The 19,681-nt window shown below is 49.4% G+C and overlaps 1 protein-coding gene across 6 annotated transcripts in view; it reads left to right on the forward strand.

The window, feature by feature from the left end:
- MICAL2 (microtubule associated monooxygenase, calponin and LIM domain containing 2) overlaps positions 1-19,681 on the forward strand; it is a gene marked incomplete at its 3' end in the record, with an annotated part of 136,153 nt that overhangs the window by 13,209 nt on the left and 103,263 nt on the right. For 4 of the 6 annotated variants that reach the window (XM_081154137.1, XM_081154140.1, XM_081154142.1 and 1 more), the window contains exon 2: positions 14,367-14,437. The exons of the other annotated variants lie outside the window; for them this stretch is intronic. The remainder of the gene's footprint in view (positions 1-14,366; positions 14,438-19,681) is intronic. 6 annotated transcript variants of the gene reach the window in all.

Below are 19,681 nucleotides of genomic sequence, written 5' to 3' on the forward strand. Positions count from 1 at the left end.
TGCTGAAGGTGTCAGTTGTCTAGCTATGTTAACAGTCAGATTTCCACATGACAGTGGAACTGAGGCAATGACAGCTGTGCCACAGCTGCATCCTGGCCCGAGAGGTTGCTCAATGTTGGGGGATTAGGAGATTCATTCTGCTTTCAGACATTTTATCTCTGAAAAAAGTTGCATCTTCTAACTAGTGAAATACGATAAACACAGCCCTTTTGTTCTCTCCTGAGTCTTCTTCCAGATTAGCAATTCATGATGTAGACTCAGGTCTTTTTACCTTCTCTTGGATCTCCTCTGAACAGACTCCAGTTTGTGCATATTCTAATACAGTGAGGACAGTGCCCAGACCATATATGGTATTTGTGGTGTGACCACAGTAGAGGAAGGGAGCAATCACCTCCTGAGTTCAGGTCATTCTACTCCTCTTAATGCAGCCCAAGATTGCATCAGCTTCTCTGACAGCTACATCATGCCCTTTTTGCTGACCTTATTGCTGATCAGATCTTTTTAACATGTGGTGTTGGTAAGCTGCTTATCCCCTGGCCTAGAATGTGTATGGCTTTGGAATTGAAAGGCAGAGCCTCTGTTTTGTTCCCATCTGATTCAGAACAACCATTCCTGTGAAATTTCAACTTGTTCAATTCAGGGCAACCCTTTTCTGTTGAGCTCTTTCAGGATCCTATTTAAGTGTGCCTTCCACAGCATCACCCAAGCCACTGATAAAATGCTTATCAGGAGAGAGGTCTCTGGCAGGCTGCTAGAGTCCTCCCCTCAGGGGACATGATCTTTAACTGACTTACTTTGGGAAAGGTAGTCCCCTTGCCTAAGTCTCTGCCCTTTTTGCTTTTCTGACCTGTGACCAGATGTCTTCTTGAATCTAGATGTGCCAAGCCTATTACAATTCTCCACGGACCATCACGTATCCAAGTGAGCTCTCCTTGACTTTGAACGTTCTTAGTTCCCTAAGAGGGTTCCACAGTAGCTTTCAGGTGTCCCTGGGCTGCCCCACAGACACGCAGTAGGCAGTTCAGTCTCATCTGCAAGAGTTTCCAATGCTCTGGTCCAGGGGACCTGAAGTCATTGGAAATATCTAAATATCCTTTTAAAAAAATCAAGCTCCTCCCCCATCTCTGCTTCGTCTCATCTCAGTGTTTGATCTTTACTTGTCAGTCTAAAAATAGCTCTTTTTTTATGCAATGTCACCCCGATAAATTTACTTAAAATTTTCTTAAAAAAAGAATAGCTCTTTTTGACAGTGGCCATCATGTGCCCAGAGTGGGAGCCAAGCCCCAATTTCCCAGCTCCCCACCCCCAAAGCGTCCTCACCCCTGGGGCATGTTGTGCAGCCTCAGTGGGTCCCAGGCTTGCCTCCTGTGGCCCTGCATCACTGTCTCCAGCTTCTTTGGTTATGCATCTTTCTCCCGGTGATGAGACTGGGCTTTTTAACGAGGCTCTCCTGTGTCACCACATGGCTCCTGTTCTGTACGACTTACAGAGCACTTACAGAGAGCCAAGGCTGGGGTCAGGGCTTTGTCAGTATTAACTCATTTAATCCTCGGGCCAAGCCCGCGAGGTAGATATTGTCATTATCCCCACTTACAGACAGGAACTAAGGCCCCGAGTGTTTAATTGACTTGCTCCCAATTTCAGAGCTGGGAAGGGGAAAGGGGTGAATTAGAATCTAGTCGGTTTGCCCCCGAGTCCAGCTTTCAAACACTATGGTGAGTTGCCCATTTCCTAACTTCCCTGCCCCCGCTCCTGCCCCTCCTGCCTCTCCCTCCCATCCCCCTGCTCCTCACTCCTCTCCCTCCCCCGCCCCCTCCCAAATGCCCAGCTAGAATCTCATTTCAGAGTCTGAACCATTTACTTTCTCACCCTCTGGTCCCAGACCCTTCTAGTCCCCCAGCCGTTTGCGTCTGACTTCTTAGAACCTCAGGCACCCACTTCCCCTTCTTGGCCTCCCGAACTTCAGAGGAGATGATTGCTTTTCCCCTGCGGCTCCCGAGTCCTCCTGGTCACTCCCCGGTGGGCCCTAGCCCATGGCCGTGGGAATGAGGTCCGCTGCTCTGTTTCTGTGGAGCTTCCTCTGGTTCTGGAGGATGACATGCTCAGGGAGGTCAGTCAGAGCTTTCAGCCAGTGGGGCTCCCACAGCGGCCAGGGTGCGTGATGCCCCCTGCCCCGCCCCAGCCACCAGAGCTCTTATCCGTCGGCCGGGAGCTGGGTCAGCAGCGGACCATGGTGCCCATGGAGACTCCACCTTTATGCCTCAGTTCTTCTCTCTTCACACGTGTTCTCCAGAGTCATTCCCCCCTTTGTTTCATGTGCTTGCCACACAGACACATCTTTTTTTTGTTATGTACACACTCCATTTCCCACTCTACTCCTTGTCCATTCCTTTATCTTTTATTCTTTTGAAATATGTTTTTATTGATTTTAGAGGAAGGGAGAGAAAGAGAGAGAGAGAAAGCAAAACATCGATGACTGGGGATGGAACCCACAACCTGGGCATGTGCCCTGATTGGGAATCGAACCAGTGACCCTTCGGTGCATGGGCCCAAGTCCATTTTTCTAGAGGTTAAAAGCGAGTCACCGAGAAATGTGCATATGTAAAGAAAAGAACACATATTTGTATTTGCGTGTGTATACATAAACATCATCAGGGACAAGACACAAGCAAATAATACTAGTGGTTACCTGTTTCTGAGTGGGGACAGACTGGGGATATGGGGCCAAGATGGGGGGGACACGGTTCCTATGTATGTCTGTGCTTTTCGATTTTTGAACCCAGTGAATTTATTTCCTATTCAAAATTTTAAAAAGCACTGATAATCTGAGTCCTGATTGGCATACTGTGGAAAGAGTATGCCACATGGACCTAAGCTCTCCGGTGTCACAGCCTGCTTGCCTTGCAGTGGGGATATAAGGAGACCCTCCTCTAAAGGCTGTGTGGCCATACCCACAGAGGGTCTGCAGTGAACAGGGCCTCCTTCCTCCTCCTTGACTCATCTCTTGGATGTTCAGAAGTAACTTGAGATTTTACTACCTTTTGTGGTAATCTCAGTTTACTTAGAGCTGGTGCACCTAAAACTTACACCATGGTCCCCCCCCCCGTTGAACTCTAGTATTTAAAGAAATTAAAACACTCTGAATGTCTGGGTTTGCCTGGAACAACTGTGTACTTTTCTCTTCCAGACCTGTGGGACTTTACAGATCATTTCTTTCCCAGTACTACTCATCTGCTCAGCACAGGGGAGTGCCATTAGAATGGGTCTAGCATCCTTTGAAAACACAAGTCCATGACTGGGTTTGCAGAAAACTGAGGTCAGAGCAGGCCCTAAAGAAAAGAATTCAGGGTGTGGGAGAAGCCAGTCCAGGTACCTATAATTGAGGAAGTGACCTGATTAGGAAGGTGACTTGTTTACTTTGGGCAGTTAATTGAGAAACGTTGAGTACCTACTGTGTGTCCTAGGCCCTGTGCTATGGGGATGACACTATGGCTAAGGCCCAGTCTTTCTGTCCAAAGTGGTCACAATATACTTGGGAAAACAAGACACACGTGTTTAAAAAAATTAAGTAACAGAAGGTTTTGGTAACAGTTCAGCTCAGTCATAGAAGGCAAGTCACAAGGTAGTTCATGACTAATTTCCATATGACTGGTGGTGGCAGCATTGGGTGTGGGGAGCGTTTTCTAGGGGCTGGAGAGAGCCTGGAAAGCTTCCTGGAGGAGGAGGAGGTGACGGAGGAGGGGGAGGAGGGTACATTTGTTCTGGATCTCGAAGGGTTGATGGATAAGTAGGAGGAAGAAAAGAGCATCTCTAGTAGGTGTCAAGGTCAGGAGAAATGGGAAATGGCCTGGTTTGAAGGTGAGTAGCGGGAGCTGAGGCTGGCAGATGAGTGTAGGACTGATGCAGACAGCCTTCAATAGGACAGAGAGCCAGAGAGTGTGTGTGTGTGTGTGTGTAAGTTCAGAACAGAGATGGAGGGTAAGGGCCCAGGGGCTCATAGGGAATCTTATTGTAAATCCTGGGAGGATGGGAAAGAGACAGTTTGGCTTCCAGACATTTAAATCTAGACATCTCCAGCTTGTCCCCTAGGAATGTCCTCAGGAGCAGAGAGGGAGGCCAGAGGCATGCTAGCCCTTCCCCCATCATTGCTCTGCTTGGGCATTCTCTTCTTAGGCATCTTAAATGCCTGCTGATTCATTCATTCAGCAGGCATTTATGATTCTTGCTGTGTGCCGGAACCTGTTCTAGGTGCTGTGGTCACAGCAGGGAAAAGGAAAACCAGGGTAAAATCCCTTGTCACATGGAGGGGGAGACAATAAACAAGTAAGGTAGATGTATGAGGGCGGCAATGAGAGGTGGGTGAGGAGCACTGCAGTGGGGATGGAGACAGGCTGTGCCGGGGGGGGTGGGGGGGGGGGGGGGTGGGGGGGGGTGGGGGGGGGGTGGAGGGAAGTGGTTGGGGGGAGGGCTGTGATCTTAAATAGGGTCCTCAGGAAAGGCCTCAGGGACCCCTCACTGTTGCTGGGACTTGTAAGTCAGCAAGTCTGGGGCCACAGGAAAGGAAGCCAGGCAGGCCAGGTAGTGCAGGGACCTTGAGTCCTCAGGTGATCCTCTGCGGTCCATTGGGCCACCAGCTCTAGGCAGCAGGGAGCCTTTGAGTGTTCTTGAGCAGAGGAGCACTGTGTATGGGAAGATGTCCCTAGTGGTTTTGTGGAGGACCGAATATAGGGGATGAGGCTAAGGTCCCAGGAGGAGATGACTGGGGCTTTTAAAAGTCCACCAGTTTGACACTTCCTGCCTAGGCATGGTGGGCAGAGCTAGGGAGCTAAAGCAGCGGCACAGGGGTGAGGGTGAGAGTGGGTAGTGGCAGAAAGGCAGTGATGGCAGTGCTTAGGCTGGAGGGCGATTGACAAGCAATGCCCTGGAGTTCTTAAAATTTGGGGCTTGGGGGTCTGTTAAACATTGTCTCTGTGACTTTTCTTTCATTAGTTCAGTATAGTGTGGTGCTTAAGAATGTGGGTGCTGGGTTTTAATCTTGCCTAAGTGACCTTGGGCGAGTTACTTAACTTCTCTGCGCCTCAAGCTCTGCATCTGTAAAATCAGTGAAAAAATAATACTTCCCTCACAGGCACGTGTTTGAGAAGATGAAATAGGGTGCTGATTGTAGAACGCTTAGGACAGTGTCTGACATATAGTAAGTGCCTGTTAAATATTAGCTTGTTCGACCGTCTGCAAACCATACATGTGTGTGTGAATAAAATTAGTGCATCGGACATATCCTTTCTGTTGTCCTAAAGCTAAGTCAAATGAAGAAAATGATGCTTTTAAGGATTAAATGAGGTAATGCAGGTAATGGATTTAGCTTAGTGGCAGATGAATACTAGTCAAAAGTACTGCTATTACCACCAAATATTCTCATGAAGAAAATGATATTCCAGTGGCAATCCTTTGTAGAGTTATCAGATTCAAGCATTATTTATTGAGCCTCTGACGTGCCAGGTGCTGTACATGTTATTTCCTTTCATCTTGGCAACAACTGCCTGAGATAAGCCCTGTTTAACCACATCCCACAGATGAGGAAGCTGAGGCTCAGAGAGGCGAAGATTTGCCCAGGGTCACACAGCCAGTGAATAGCAGAGCGGAGATTTGAGAGTATTTTTCCCTTTAACATTGCACTACCTTTTATGGTAAAAACAATTATTCCATGAATGATCTGTTATGTAAATGTACATCCACATATAGGTTCTTGCATCAGTCTTCCTTGGTATTTGGTGCCCGCATGGAGCCTTGGGAGTATATAAGCATGGCCAGCTTTCAGGACAGACCAGGGGCTGTGTCAGAGAGTGGCAGGGCCAGGAGTCAGCAGCCCCTGGGCAGAAGAGGCCCTGGTTGAGTCAGCACCTCCCTCAGTGAGTCATCCAGCAGGCCTTATCAGAGCCTTTCAGCCACACAGAGTCTGCCTGAGACCTCTCTTGGTTGACCCAGCCCTCAAAGTGCTGGAGGAACAGAGTCTGATGGGTTCAATCCCAGCTCTACCACGTCCTAGATGTGTAAGGCCAACACAGGAGTGAGTTTCGCTGTGTCTTAGATTTTGTCATCTGTGAGCCCATTCATAGGGCTTCCTGAGAATTAAATGAGATGGATCATGTAAATACTTAGAACTGTCTGGCCCATAGCAAGCTCTCAGAATTATTATTACGCTAATAATCGTTATAGCATAATATTATAAAAGCCTCCCCTGCCCTGTGAGGCCAGAATAAAATGTCCCATGCTCTCTGCACAGTTCCTGCAGTAACAATTTGTTTTGCCGTATTATGGAAATGTGGGTGGAGCTCTCTCCTGACCAGACTGAGTGCTTGAGACCAGGGAGTAAACAGGTCTCGATCAGAGCTTCTTTAGTCCCTGCAGGCTTGTGCCTTGTCCTGGAAGGTGCTGAAAGGAGCTTGTGAAGTGGAATGGACTCCTAGTTCTCCTTTTCCCTTCAAGCCACGTATTCGGACCCGAGTTCCCCACCTGCCAGGATTATGGAAAATGCCTGATACTTCTAAGGGTGCTTTACAGTTTGCAAAGCACGTTCATATTCATATTGCACTCAGTCTTCACAACCATTTCGTGTGGTCATTGGTTATTACCCCCATTCAATAGGTAAAGTGACTGAGGCTCAGTTGAGTTAAGTAATTTGCTCATAAACTCACAAGTAGAAGGTAATGGAACAGGCACCCCTCCCCCACCCCACGTTCATCCCAGGAAACAGGGGTCTGGAGGCTCGGGTTGACCATCCCGCCAAAGCCTTTTCATCATTTCCCCTTTGTCCTTCTGCAAAAGGTTGGGAGGAGCCCGTGTGATCAACAGACCTTTGTACAGTTCTGCTTCTAGCCTCCTCCCTCCTCCAGGTCCTGTTACTTTAAAAACAGCACATGACCATGGCCTTGAACTGAGCCAATGATCCGAGTTGCTTAAATCATCTCCACTCTACGTTTTCCCTTCTCCGTACGTCTGAGGCCTGGGACTCTGCTCTCCGGCTTGGTGGGCAGTAGAGGCAGTGTAGCTTTAAGCATTTGGAGCAGTGCCTGAACACAGCGGTGCCCTGGGAACCTGCATTTGGAGGTGGAGGAAGCTGGCATCCATGCCTTCACCCAGGAGGAGGGGCAGGTGTTAGGGGTGGGGCCCAGAACCATGTCCAGGGTGCAGGGGACTACTGGGGGGCAAAGCAGAGACTTTGGGGTGGGGTGGGGGGCCACTTCTCTCCAGGAGGCACACTGATAAATAATCCTTCCAGCTAAGGTAGGACTAAGCCACAGGTTCCAGGATTTATCAAACTTTAGTTCTTTAAGTGGAAGAATCTTCTGTGTAGTTCCGCTCAACAAGAGGTCATTGAGGAAGTACCTGCAGTATCCCAGCAGGTATGAGGAATGTGGAGTTCAGTGAGATAGGGACCTGGCCATGAGGAGCTCCTGTCCTAAGGCCTCGATTTTTACTTTTTTTTCCTTCTGCGAACCTTGCATGCCAGGGTGATGGTGGTGATGCTATGTGCACAGGGCAGCATGCAGATTTCTGGCGTCTTGGAGCTTGGGCTGGAATCTGTTTGGGGAGAAAGGGGCTATTGGGCCTTTTCAGTCATGGTTCTCAGTTCCCTCCATGGTTTTATATGACCAAAGGGGCAGACACAGTAGTGTCTCTGGGGTGTGGGTGAGAAATCCCAGGTCGAATATCCCCCACAATTACGGCTCAGGGGGCCCACCCCTCATTCAGGCCAGTCCCTGACCTCTCTTCCGCCAGCCTGGCCAGTGTCTGCTGCTATCCTCTGCCTACCTGCCTGGGTCAGTCCTGCCTCCAGTTCTTTCTTTGTTTTCCCCAGTATGCAATGCTTTCCTTCTTCCCTTTTGCCTTTATCCATCCTCACCCTACAAGACTTAGATTCAGCCCCTCCTGCTTCAGAAAGCCTTCCTAAACTCTCTCAGCCAAAACTTCCCCTCTTTTCTCCATATGCCTCCTGGGTGGAGAGCCAGCAGCCCCCAGTTCCAAATTTACATGTTATGTAACGTGTTTTGAGCACCTACCAGACAGCAGGTGGTTGAGCATAGACTAGAACTGTGGAGTTGACTGGCCTGGGGGTACTTTCTAGCTCGGATTCCTATGAGCTGTGTGACTTTGGGGAGGTGCTTTGATTTCTCTGAGTCTCAGTGTTCTCATTTGAACTTGAGGACCCCTACCCTTCTCTACCTCCCAGGGAAGTTGAAAGGATCTGGTGACACATAATCCCTGCAATGCACTTAGCATGCGATTCCTAGATCATAGGAAGCTAACATGCCGCTGTTACTATCCTTTGACATGTATTGTCTATTTAATCCACGCCCTGGCTTTATAAGGTAGACATCCCCCAAAGGGGAGCGAGTGAGCCTCAGTGTCAAAATGACTAGTCCAAGGTCTCAGGATGGGGGGGGTGTGGCAGTGAGGCTGGCCTCCAGGCCCAGGTGCTGGATGGCCCACAGGCCACACTCTTTTTCCCACTGCCTCTGCTTCCCAAGTCCAGGCCTCTGTTCTCACACTTTTTGGTATTCTTCACAGTCCTAGTCAGGACACTCAGCAGATGCTTAGTGAATGATCTTTCCTGGCCGATTTAAGGAGAACCAGGTGTGTGTGTGGGGGGCAGGAAATGCGACCCCTTGAGCATTCCACCCCCTTTCAGATTTCAGGCTGACCAGCTTGCCCACGATCCCTGTCAGTGTGCCGCATACCACTCCAACACCAGGCAGAGCTGCACAGCATGGCACCAGCTTCCCATCCAGCCAGGGAGTGTGAAACCAAAGCATGCTCCGAGGGGAAGCCAGCCAGTTCCTTTTTATTACTTTATTTATTGTTAAATAGCAGAGCATAAAATTATGGAAAGAAAAAGAAAAGCAAGGGAAATACCTGTCTGGATAATCCCCCATGACTGGGCAGTCTCAGCCTGAACCCAGTTGCTGGGAAACAAAGAGAAAAGGCACTAGCTGGCCGGCGGGTTCTGGGCAGTGTGTGACATTGTGTGTCCTGCGGGGGTCAGTGGGCGAGGCCTCTTTGGAATGGTTTACTGAACTCCCCCCGCACCCAAAGGTACAGCCCACACCCTGCCCACCCCGGCTGCTCTTGACATTATTTTGGTCAGGATGATTTTCACATCATTTCAGGTCACAGTTTCCAATTTTTCTCCAGCAAGTGTTGGAAGCTGCCACTTTCTTCTCTGGCTGAGCCTCCTTTTGTACCAGCTGAGGTTTATGTCTGCAGCGCCCCCCCCCCCCCCCTTATTGAGTTTACGCCTGTGCAGACCTTGGTCCCCTGGGAACACGTGGAAGAAGACGGCTGTGTGTGCTCATTCCTGTGTTCACCCCATGGCTAATGCTGCAGGAGAGAGGGAAGCAATCCGTGCAGTTTGGTTCCTTGTTTTTGTTACCAGGCCAGGGGTTTGTTTTTGTTTCTGTTTCTCTAAGACCCTTTAAAACACATCTGAAGGTAGAGCTCCTTTTCCTGGAGGGAATTGAAAGGGTGCTAATAGAAGGCCTGGAGGTACAGGAAGAGACCATCTTTGGGTGGTGGCCCAGAAGGTGGGGAGAAAATGAGACAAAAAACAAAGATGACATTGTTTAGCACGATGCTACGTGGCAGGTATTGCAGTTCTGCCTGTTAAGTCAGAATCTTTTGGTAAAGCTGCCGAGAAATAAACAAAAACAAAAAAATACCCCCTCCCCCCACAAACTCTCCATGGGGTTCTGACAGTTAAAACCCATGGGTAAATGCCATCTCATTAACACCTCACTGACGCTCTCGGAGCTTAAAATAACCAGTGTCCAGAGAAGGAAATGTGCCCGAGGGTGCACTGTGGGCGTCCCCCGAGCTGCCTGTCCCGTCAGTGCCTGAGGTGTCCCCAGGTGGGTGGAGGGCCCGGGGGCAGCAGCACCCCCATCCTCCTCGGGTGGTCTGAGCCCAGGTGTAAGTGTGAGGAGCAGGCCTCAGGCTCAGGGATCAGAATGCGCTGAGCAGGCTGCATGACCAGCGGACCAGGTATCAGGCTCTCGTGGCATGACCTGGGCAACTTACTGAGCTCTCTGAGCCTTAGTTTCCTCATCTAGAAATGGGTTGGATGAGCATCTGGCTGTGCTGAAGTTTAGATGTGATTGTACCAGTGAAAGAGTCTGGCAAACATATGAGGGCTCAGACGAGGTAATTTCTCTTCCCTTACCCATCGCCCATCGTCCTTCCACAGGACTTTTTTCCTGTGCCACTGTGAACTCAGTGAAACCAGCTCCAGTCTCCCTCCTCTTCTTCCCCTTTCCTCCTTCTCCTGGCTAGGGGGATACCCATCTGAGGCTGGGCTCCCAGCCCTGGCTCGCAGAGTGGGCATCTCCCTCTCCCCGGACGGGCATTGGTGCAGGGGCTCGCAGCAACCTCCTTTCCCTTCCGTTTGTAGAGACACCTTGCTGTACACGTTCGCGTTTCCCTGGCTGCCTGGGTCTCGCTGAGTGTGCAGCTGGCATTTCCTCCTGCGTGGGATTCAGTGATGATAAAGCATCCAATCATTGAGTGCTGTTTTGGTGGGGACTCTTTTGGTTTGGAGTGATAGGAACCCAAATTGAATGCGCTTAAGCAAAGATGGGATGCCATGGAATGTTCGGGGGGAGGCTCAAAGACTCAAAGGCACTGCAGAATTTAGGCCCAGGAAGAGAACAGGTGACCTCAGCATCCCTGAAACGGGGCCCCCTGCTCAGTAGCCTGTGGCTGCAGGCAGCTCCCAGCTCACCCCACACAGCCCTTCACCCTTCCCAAGAGGACTAGGCTCCCCTAGGACATTTCAGAGGAGTTTTCCCCAGCATGGAGCACATGCACACCCTTCGTAGCCATGAACGTGGCCGAGGAGGAAAGACACTCTGATGAACCTATCTTGAGTCCCATGTCCGCCTTTTTGTCTGGGGAGTAGAAGATGGGGTGAAATCTGTTATGAGAACAAAGGGAGAAGGATTCCAGTACTATTAATAAATAGGAATAGTACAGACTTTTATTGAGTGCTTACTTTGTGCCAGACATTATTCTAAGCTCTTTACCTATATAACTCACTTCATGCTCGCACTCAACCTCATTTCACATACCAGGTAGATGAGGAACAGAGAGGTTAAGCAATTTTCCCAAGGCTACATAGCCAGCTCTTAGGAGAGCTGGAATTGAACCCAAGCAGAGGACTCCAGATGTGCTCTAACCACCCACTCTGATGCAGACAATAACAACAGGTGTCAGCTGCAAGCACTTGCCCTGAACTACACACCGGGCTATGTCCTTCCCAGCATTATTTCATCCCATCTTCAGAACAGCCCTTTAGAGTAGGCACCAACATCATCCCTACTTTTAGATAAGAAATTGAAGCTCATGTAGATTCTGTGACTTGCCCAGGGGTCACCCGACTCATTTAAAGTGACAGAGCTCAGATAGGAAGCCAGGTTTGCCCAATTTCAGGGCTACTTCAGTGGGTAGCTTTTACATTCAGACACTTCTCTTGCTCTATCGGAAGCTCCCCTGGTGACTGGGACGAAGACCAGACCTGGCTCAGCACCTGCACCTTCATCCTGTGTCTGGGGTGTGGAGACCCCTGCTTGGTGGATGCTGCTGAGGGGCTGGCTTTGTGGCTCTGAACTGGTCCTGGTGTGTTTCACACTAACTCACACCAGAGACTCCTGAATAAGCCTTCAGTGCATCTAAGCTCTGGATTTCTTCATTCCTCCATTCATCAAATATTGATGGGGTCCCAAGTAGGTGCCAGGTCCTACTACTGTTCTAAGCGCTTGGGGTCCCTCAGTGAAGACCTTGGCTTTCTGGAGGTAGGCCTGGAGAACAGCAAAGAGGAAGGTCCCCCAATTGCTTTTATGTTCCTCGAGATCCATGAGGCCACTCAAGGTCACAGGAAACCTTCCCTGAACCACCCAAGTCAGGCCCACAGGGGCCTGCAGACCTCATGTTCCTTTGTTTGGGACTGAGTTGATGGCAAGTCCAAGAGGAGACTTGTTTCTTTTTTTAATATACCTTTATTGATTTCAGAGAGAGGAAGGGAGAGTGAGAGAGAGAGAAACATCAATGATGAGAAAGTCATTGATCGGCTGCCTCCTGCACACCCCTGACTGGGGATAGACCCCACAACCCTGGCATGTGCCCTGACTGGGAATCAAACCCCGATCTCCTGGATCCTAGGTTGATGCTCAACCGCTGAGCCACGCCCAGCCGGGTGAGACTTGTTTCTTCATTCTGATTGATGACAAAGGGGAACATTGTGTCCGTGAGTGAGCATGGGCATGGACTCAGGCCAGTTCAAGAGTGAGTCCCAAGCTGCTGTGGTCAGTGCTGAGTGAGTTTCTGGGTAAGGAAGCACTTGGCTGTACCATGCCTCAGTTTCCCCCTCTCTGACATGACTTTACTACCAGACTCATTGGGTTACTGGGAGGATTATCTGAGATAGCAAATTCTAACCACTCACTGCAATGCCTGCACATGGATTAATCCCTCTCCTTCCTTTAAAGGACGGACCAGTTTTATAGATGTGTCTGAAAGTCAGGGCCCATGGAGGGGTCAGCTAGGAGGTGTCCTTGGTGAGGAAATTACCAATTAGGCCAAGCTTCTCATTTTACAGACAAGGAAACTGAGGATCCTCTAGGGGAGGGATGGTGCTGGGCCCCAGACCTTCTAGTTTAGTGGAAATAAAGGCAACTCAAAGCATGTTTAGCTGTTGGTCAGACAGAGGGTACGAGTTGGTACTTGAAGTGGCTAGATCACAGTGTACCCAGGCCTGTGTGTGGGATTCTGACTGGTGGCTGGCCCTTAGAGGCTGGCCTGGAAGTGCCCACCTACAGCTGTAAGGCAGCCCATGCAAGCAAAACCTCAGAGAGCCCCCGCTCCCCTGCTGCTGGTCTCAGCCATGTTTCTGGGTGGTCAGAGGCTTCTTTTCTTGAGATCTAGGGAGCATGGAGAGGCCCCTGATTCTCAAACTTGGGAAGACCAGTGGTACAAATCTCTACCAGGATGCCCAGCTCCCCCACTCACTGTACGTAGAAGCGTCAAGCAGGGGGCAGATGAGTGGAGACCTCCAGCCTCTCTGACTTCTGGCTCCGATGACTACACAGAGCCTACAGCTCAGGCTGATAGAATGTGGCCAAGGCGGCCCAGCCTGTTTGTCAACTGCCACAGGCAGGGGAGGTGTGACTTGATAATGATGGTGATGACAGAGACGATGGCAGCTTCTGCCCAGGTGGCTGCCCTTGAAGCCTGCCAGGCCACTCCCGGTGTATGCAGGCCCATCACAGATGCACTAGCACACCACTCACCTGGTGGCGGGATAGACTATGAGCATGGATCAGCCAGACCCGGCTCCAATCCTGCTGGGCCATGGGACCTTCTGCTCTCCAAACCTCCGTTTGTTCCTGTCTGTGAGGAGCCACTGAGATAAAGTAGATCTAGTCTCTTAACAGTGCTTGTTTCATGCTTGGCCAGTGCTCAGTAGCTTCTCTCCTATGAATAGTCTGATAATTCTGAACAGTGAGTCCCAACCCCCCGGCTCTAAATACAGATCTTTGTGTATTAGAGAGAGCACCTGTGTGTTTATGTGGGCACGTAGGCCTACTGCCCTGCTGAACAGGAGTGCGTGCAACCAAGGAATATGGGTATTGGCTCTAGCAGATGTCAAATTGCACATCTGTGCTCGCTTTTGTCTTTGTGAGGCTACCTCTTTTTCACCAATTTAGAATTATGACAGTAAATCTTCAAAAATGCAACTCTGGGCTCCTTTTCCCAAACAGGTGCAGAGGCATTTTCTGCAGAAGCAGTAGATGTAACCAGGCCATTTGGGTGGTCATTGGAAGCCAAAATAATAACATGTTTAGGAAACTCAGCCACGATCAGATGGCCCACTTTTACAACTTCCGAGTTTACATAGTATTTTGGATCTTTCCACCTTAGGAAATGTGACACATTTCACATTGGAGACTTGTTTTGAGGTGTTTAAATCAGATTGGCTAAGGGTAGAAATTCTGGCATTTTCTGTTTCAACTAAAGGGCCTAACAAAGCATTTTTTCCAGACCTATTTTACTTTCCCGGCAAGCCTTTGTGTAGAGACCTGATAAGCCCTTGGGGTACCCAGACAGTGGCAGACAATAGAATTTGTTTGACCATCTCACAATTCTTCACATGCAAGATTGGGAGCACAGGGAGGAATCCTCTGTCCATTTCCTGATGCTGGGTAAAGTGTTACTAAGGAGCAAAGTGCACAAGCATGTGGGCCCTCTCGGCGGGGAGAAGATATGAGCCTGTAATGTAAGATAACATAGCATTCACTGTTGGGCTTTTGTTTTTAAAGGAACATGGCAATCTGTGCGGGGCTCATCCTGGAAGGAAGCGACTTTAGCCACTGCGATGCCTGAGAAGCAAGTGAGTGAGTCCCAGTGGTGGATCTCTTTTATTGAGCCTTTGAGTAGCTCTTGGGGGGCTGGCTTCAGGCTTTGGAAAGTGTTGGGGCGCTTGCACTCCTTCTGCAAGCCCAAGTAAGTGTGAGCCCATTCAAAGTAACAATGGCTAGTGAAATCTCTCTGTTTTTGCCTACAACCTGTGCACAGAGGAAGAGAGGGAGGCAAGGATAGACACTGAGATATGTTTGGGGACATGAAAAACCTAACTCAGTGGTCTTTGGGTGGGTGGGATCTCTGCCCCCTCTTTCCCTAAGTAAGACCAGCAGCCTGGCTCTCCTGACTCTGGTCCCAGCTCTGACAATGCTTCAGTCTCCTGCTGGCCCTGATGGGTGCCAAGGCAAGAATCTGGCTGGGCAGCTTCTGTCGGGAGTGCCTTCAGTGCACTGTAGACCATCTGTCCAGGATTTGAAAATGTGATTGCAGCATCTTCCTCTGCTTGGGTTTCATTCTGAGGAGAACAAACCTGTTTATATCTTTATGTAGGTTCAGCAGGTCCATGGGGGCTTAGGGTCTGGAAGGCTAAGGTATAGGCAGAAATCAGTAATGACATGTTTTCATAGTCACTTTCATTAACTGTTATTGTAAGAGCCTTCCCACTGTTCTCTCCAGCTCCACTCTGTCCCTCTGCTCTGTCCTTCCTTAAAGACCTGTCTCACCAATACTCTGCTCTTGGCCTTCAAGGCTTCCTCCAGTCAGACCTCAGCCTCACATTCCAGCCTTGTTTTCTGCCTCCTCTCTTTGTCTGCCTTGGCTCCAGGCCCCCAACTCCTGGAATAGATCCCCGCTTCTGGGACATGTTGTTCCCTCTGAGCCGCTTCCCTCACTCTGCCAGGCAAAGTCGGAGCCTCTCCCTCCTCTACACTCCCATAGCACTTTGTTCAGACCTCAGGTCCATCGCTGGCTGAAGTGAGGTTTGTCCACCTGTCCGTCTCGCCCACCAGCTGTGAGTGCCTTGAGGGTGAACGCCTGTCTGAGCTGAGCAGCCCATCCCAGGGGTACAGTACTGTGCACGTGGCAGGGGGCAACGGTTCTTAGTTGACTCAAGGAGTTCAAAGCTTGAGGTTTCTTCAGGGCTTCTGGCTGAAGAAGTTCTATCTCAGTGTCTCGTGGGAGCCTCCCACCCTGGGAGGGGTAGTCACATCATTCTCATGTATTTCTTAGACATGGAGACTGAGGTCTGAGAGTCAGCTAACTTGCCCCAGGCTATAACCTAATAAGGACCAGCACCCCGTCTCCTGTGGTCCTGGCTAGCCTGGATTCTGTAATACCAAATTTTATAATTAGAGAGAACTCAAGAGATAATTTAGAGCCAACCCTTTATTACTGGATAGGGAAACTGAGGCCTGGCCTGAAGATACTTTCTCAAGATTACATAACCAACTGGTGCCACATGGAGAATTGGGATGCAGACTCTGGACTTGTAGTCTAGCATTCTCTCCACTTCTCCCTACCCCTCCTCTGCCTCCCTCTGTATACAGCCATCAAAAACGTCTGGGGGCCATCATTCTGCATTGACAGGAGGGTGAAGAACTTAATGTGTATCCTGAGTTAGAGGGAGTGTAGAGAAAAGAGAGGAAAGGGTGAGGGGAAATCCTCAGGAACCAACCCAAGAGGCTGGGGCCTGGTGGTGGCCCCAGGGGAAGGGCAGCATGTGGGCATGTCTGGATATTTAGAGGCTGGCCTGGGGGGCACTGAGGATCCATGGGAGTGAGGAGTCCATGCTGAGAGTCCTGACCAGCAAAATGAGAAGGAGTTGATTGGACCAAGGGGAAAGCCATTCTAGTAATTCTGATTCTTAGTGTCTGAGCCAGGAGGTCCTGCTTAGCTAGTCTGCTGGGGCCTGAGAATCCCTCCCGTTTCTTGGAGACACACAACATATAGAGCACGTCCACAGAGGAGGGTCAGGCAGTGGACCCCACTCCTGTCAGGGACTGAAATATGTATGGGGAAGGAAGTGTGTGAAGTTCTGGCTGGCTTATCCCTATCGTGCCTAAGGGAATTTTTGTTTTGTTGTTTCTCATTGACCACACTTTCAGTTGGTCTTCCATCCCCCTTTGAATCTTGGGGCTCTCCTGAGTCACCTGCTCAGTCCAGGCTTGATACAGGGCCAGGTAGGTGCTGGCTACTCTTTCCATTTTTATTCTGCCCCTTCTTAGCCATACAGACTGAGGGGCTGGGACTGACCAAAGGCTCCATCCCCACGGGCAGATTGAAACATACAATTTGCCCAAATTACAGAGAATGTGATATTTCCCTAATGGGTACTTTGGATTATTTTCCAAAACATGATCAGGTTGTAAACATCTAAACTTCTAGGGTAGGAAAAGTGTGTAGTATTATATCATTATTGTTTACACCTTATGTTTATGTTGCAATTTACATTTATGAAGATCATTTCATCTCATAAGACAGCAGGTAGATTTACTCTCATTTCACAGATGAGAAATTTGACTTAGGCTGTAACCTGCCCAGGGTAATGTAGCTGCCTAAGGGCTGAGATGGGACACAGCTCAGGCCTCCAGCTTATAAACTCAATGATCTTTCTACTCTACTATGCTCCAACCATATGCACCCCCAGAGGGTGCAGAACATAAGAGGAGATCAGTAAATATTTGTTGAATGAGCGAACTTTGGCTCCCCCCACCCCCACTAAACCATAAATGGATCCTCTTTGGCAGCAAGGGAACACTACTCTGTGAAGTATTTGAGTTTCTTGCCACGATAAGGAACCGGTGAGTTCTCTTCTCACCCAGCCTCACCTCCCGGAACTGGGTCATGCACACTAAATAATTAATTCCTTGAATCTTTTACTCAGAGCTTTCTGCTCCTGATGCTGAGACGATCTGTCCAACATTGATCTTTGAAAGGTCCCTGGTAGAGGCAGATCCTGTTGCTTGTTGTCATAAACCTTCAGATGACCCATCTAACTGCCCACAGTGGATACTCTTGGCCGACTCAGGTCAGACATCCAGTGGGTTAATTTGATCCCCTCCTGCCAGTCTTCCCCATTGGCCTCTTCCAGCTGGAGGGAGAGGATCGCGTGGGTTCTCTTAGATATGTAGGGTTTTGTAGGGACAGGAACACCTACCTCTCCCTTCTCACTGAACTCTGAACTCCCCAAGATTTTGTGGTGAGGGCTGGAGAAAGAACAAATGGACCATGCCAGGTTGGGAAGAAATGCATGGGGTGGGGGAGGCAGTTATCAAAATATCAGCTGGGCCTGCTCTTTTCCTAAGTGACACTTGGGTCATGTTGCTAGACTCTGCAGGGGATCCAGCTGGCCTCATTAGAGCAACCTAATTAGATTCTTGAGGTCAGCAGAGTGGAGTGGAAAAAAGAGTCGGCTGAGATCAGGGACCCACGTTCTAGAGTTGGTTGTTCACAGCTTAGCTGTGTGGCCTTGGGCCAGTCACAGAATTTTACCTGCCCTCAGATTTCTTATTAAGGAAATAAGGGGGGTGTAGAGGGTTGTGGCATCTTAAAGGAGCCTCAGATTTCGGTGGTTGTCTGAGCCCACTCTGCCTGTCCTTGCTATTAGCTTGGTCTTCTCCTCCCAGTCTCCTCCTCCTCATGTGACCAAGATTGCTTCTGTAAGCACTTTTCTCCTGGCCTTTGTAGCTTTGCCACCTCTGCCCTCCCCCATACTCAGATAGGCCAGCACAGCAGATAAGAACTGCCTTTGTTGCCCTAGTCTCGGCCAAGCAGCATGGGGAAATGTTTGGATAGAGTGTTGGGGACCTATGGGGTATGGGTTGGTATGGGAGGGGAGTGGGGAAAATCCTTGAGTGGAAAGAAGCCAGCCCAGGTGATTAGGGGTTGTTGGTATTGATGTGTCAATGTCCAAACCTGCAAAGAATTATTATAAAAAATTATTTGAGTCAAATAGAGGATATGTCTGGAAGCAAGTTCTCAGCAGACTGAGATAAATGCTTCCAGGAAATGACAGCTTGTAGCTGCTTTTATGAATCTGGAATCAGAGAGGGAACATAAGCAAGATTACATGAAGGTGGGAGAAAGCAAGGCGGGGAGGGGGGGTTGGATTATAGGATAGTTAAGAAAGATTATGTGCTCTCTTGAGGGTGGTCATGCTTTAGAACAGGGGTGGGGAACCTTTTTTCTGCCAAAGGCCATTTGGATATTTATAACATCATTCCTGGGCCATATAAAATTATCAAGTTAAAAATTAGCTATGAAAAAAAGTGCCTAGATTTATTGAAGTTTGAGTCTCGCCTGCAGTTGCCTTGGCAGGGCCAGACCAAATGATTTCTCGGGTCGGACCTTCCCCACCCCTGATTTAGCAGGAGGGGTCTGAAAAGAGGCATTTCAAAGGTGTGTTAACTTGGATGCACAGAAACAATGGACACGGTAAGCTTAAGGCAAAGAGAAGTTATATGCCTGGAGAGTGACTACCCAGCATGACCTGCCCAGTTAGGAATTTATGGTCAGGTCACCCCTGTGAGGCTACTTTCTGTAGAACCCCTTGTTTTGTCCACATTGGGATGTCCAAGCTCTTGATGCCCCATTGTACCTGGACTCCGCTGAGTCGCCTGACGGGAAGGCACTAGATAAGTTCTTAAGAATATGGCCCCAAGGTGATCCTCTTCATCCCTGGTCAGGCTTTGTGTTCAGGGATGGCCAGACACTGGAGCAGTAAAGGTCCTACTGTTGGTAGAAGGCTGCTCAGTGGGAACTGAAAGGTATCTCACGCAGACAGCTAACACAGAAAGGGAAGAGCTGGGGAAGGTAGATCCGCCTCCAAGACTTATGGCCTTCGAGCATTAAAGCTGGAAAGAACTCACAGATCATCTAATCCAACTCTCCTATTTTATGGGTGAAGAAACTGAGGTCCAGAGACATAACCAAACCATAAAGCAAACTAGTGGTGGAACTGAGATGGCAATTAAGTCTCCTGATTCCCAACCAGGGGAATTATAAACATCACATGCAGCGGCACTTTCCCCCGAGCCACGTTGCCTCCTCACGTGGGTTCCCCCACCACACTTTCCACTCCTCCCTTTGACCCTGAGCTTGATTGTTTTAAGTGTTAGCAAGGCCCCAACTGCCCCCACCTCATTTTTTATTGAGGCCTAATAAACATTGGGTGGAGCATCGTAGAGAGGCTGAGGATTCTCGTGGGCAGGCTGTTTGACTTGTACTTAGTGATAACACTGTCAAGTCAGCAGTATTCTGTTTTATGGGGTATGGG

This window comes from Miniopterus schreibersii (assembly GCF_964146895.1).
Source record: "Miniopterus schreibersii genome assembly, chromosome: 12".
NCBI lineage: Eukaryota > Metazoa > Chordata > Mammalia > Chiroptera > Miniopteridae > Miniopterus > Miniopterus schreibersii.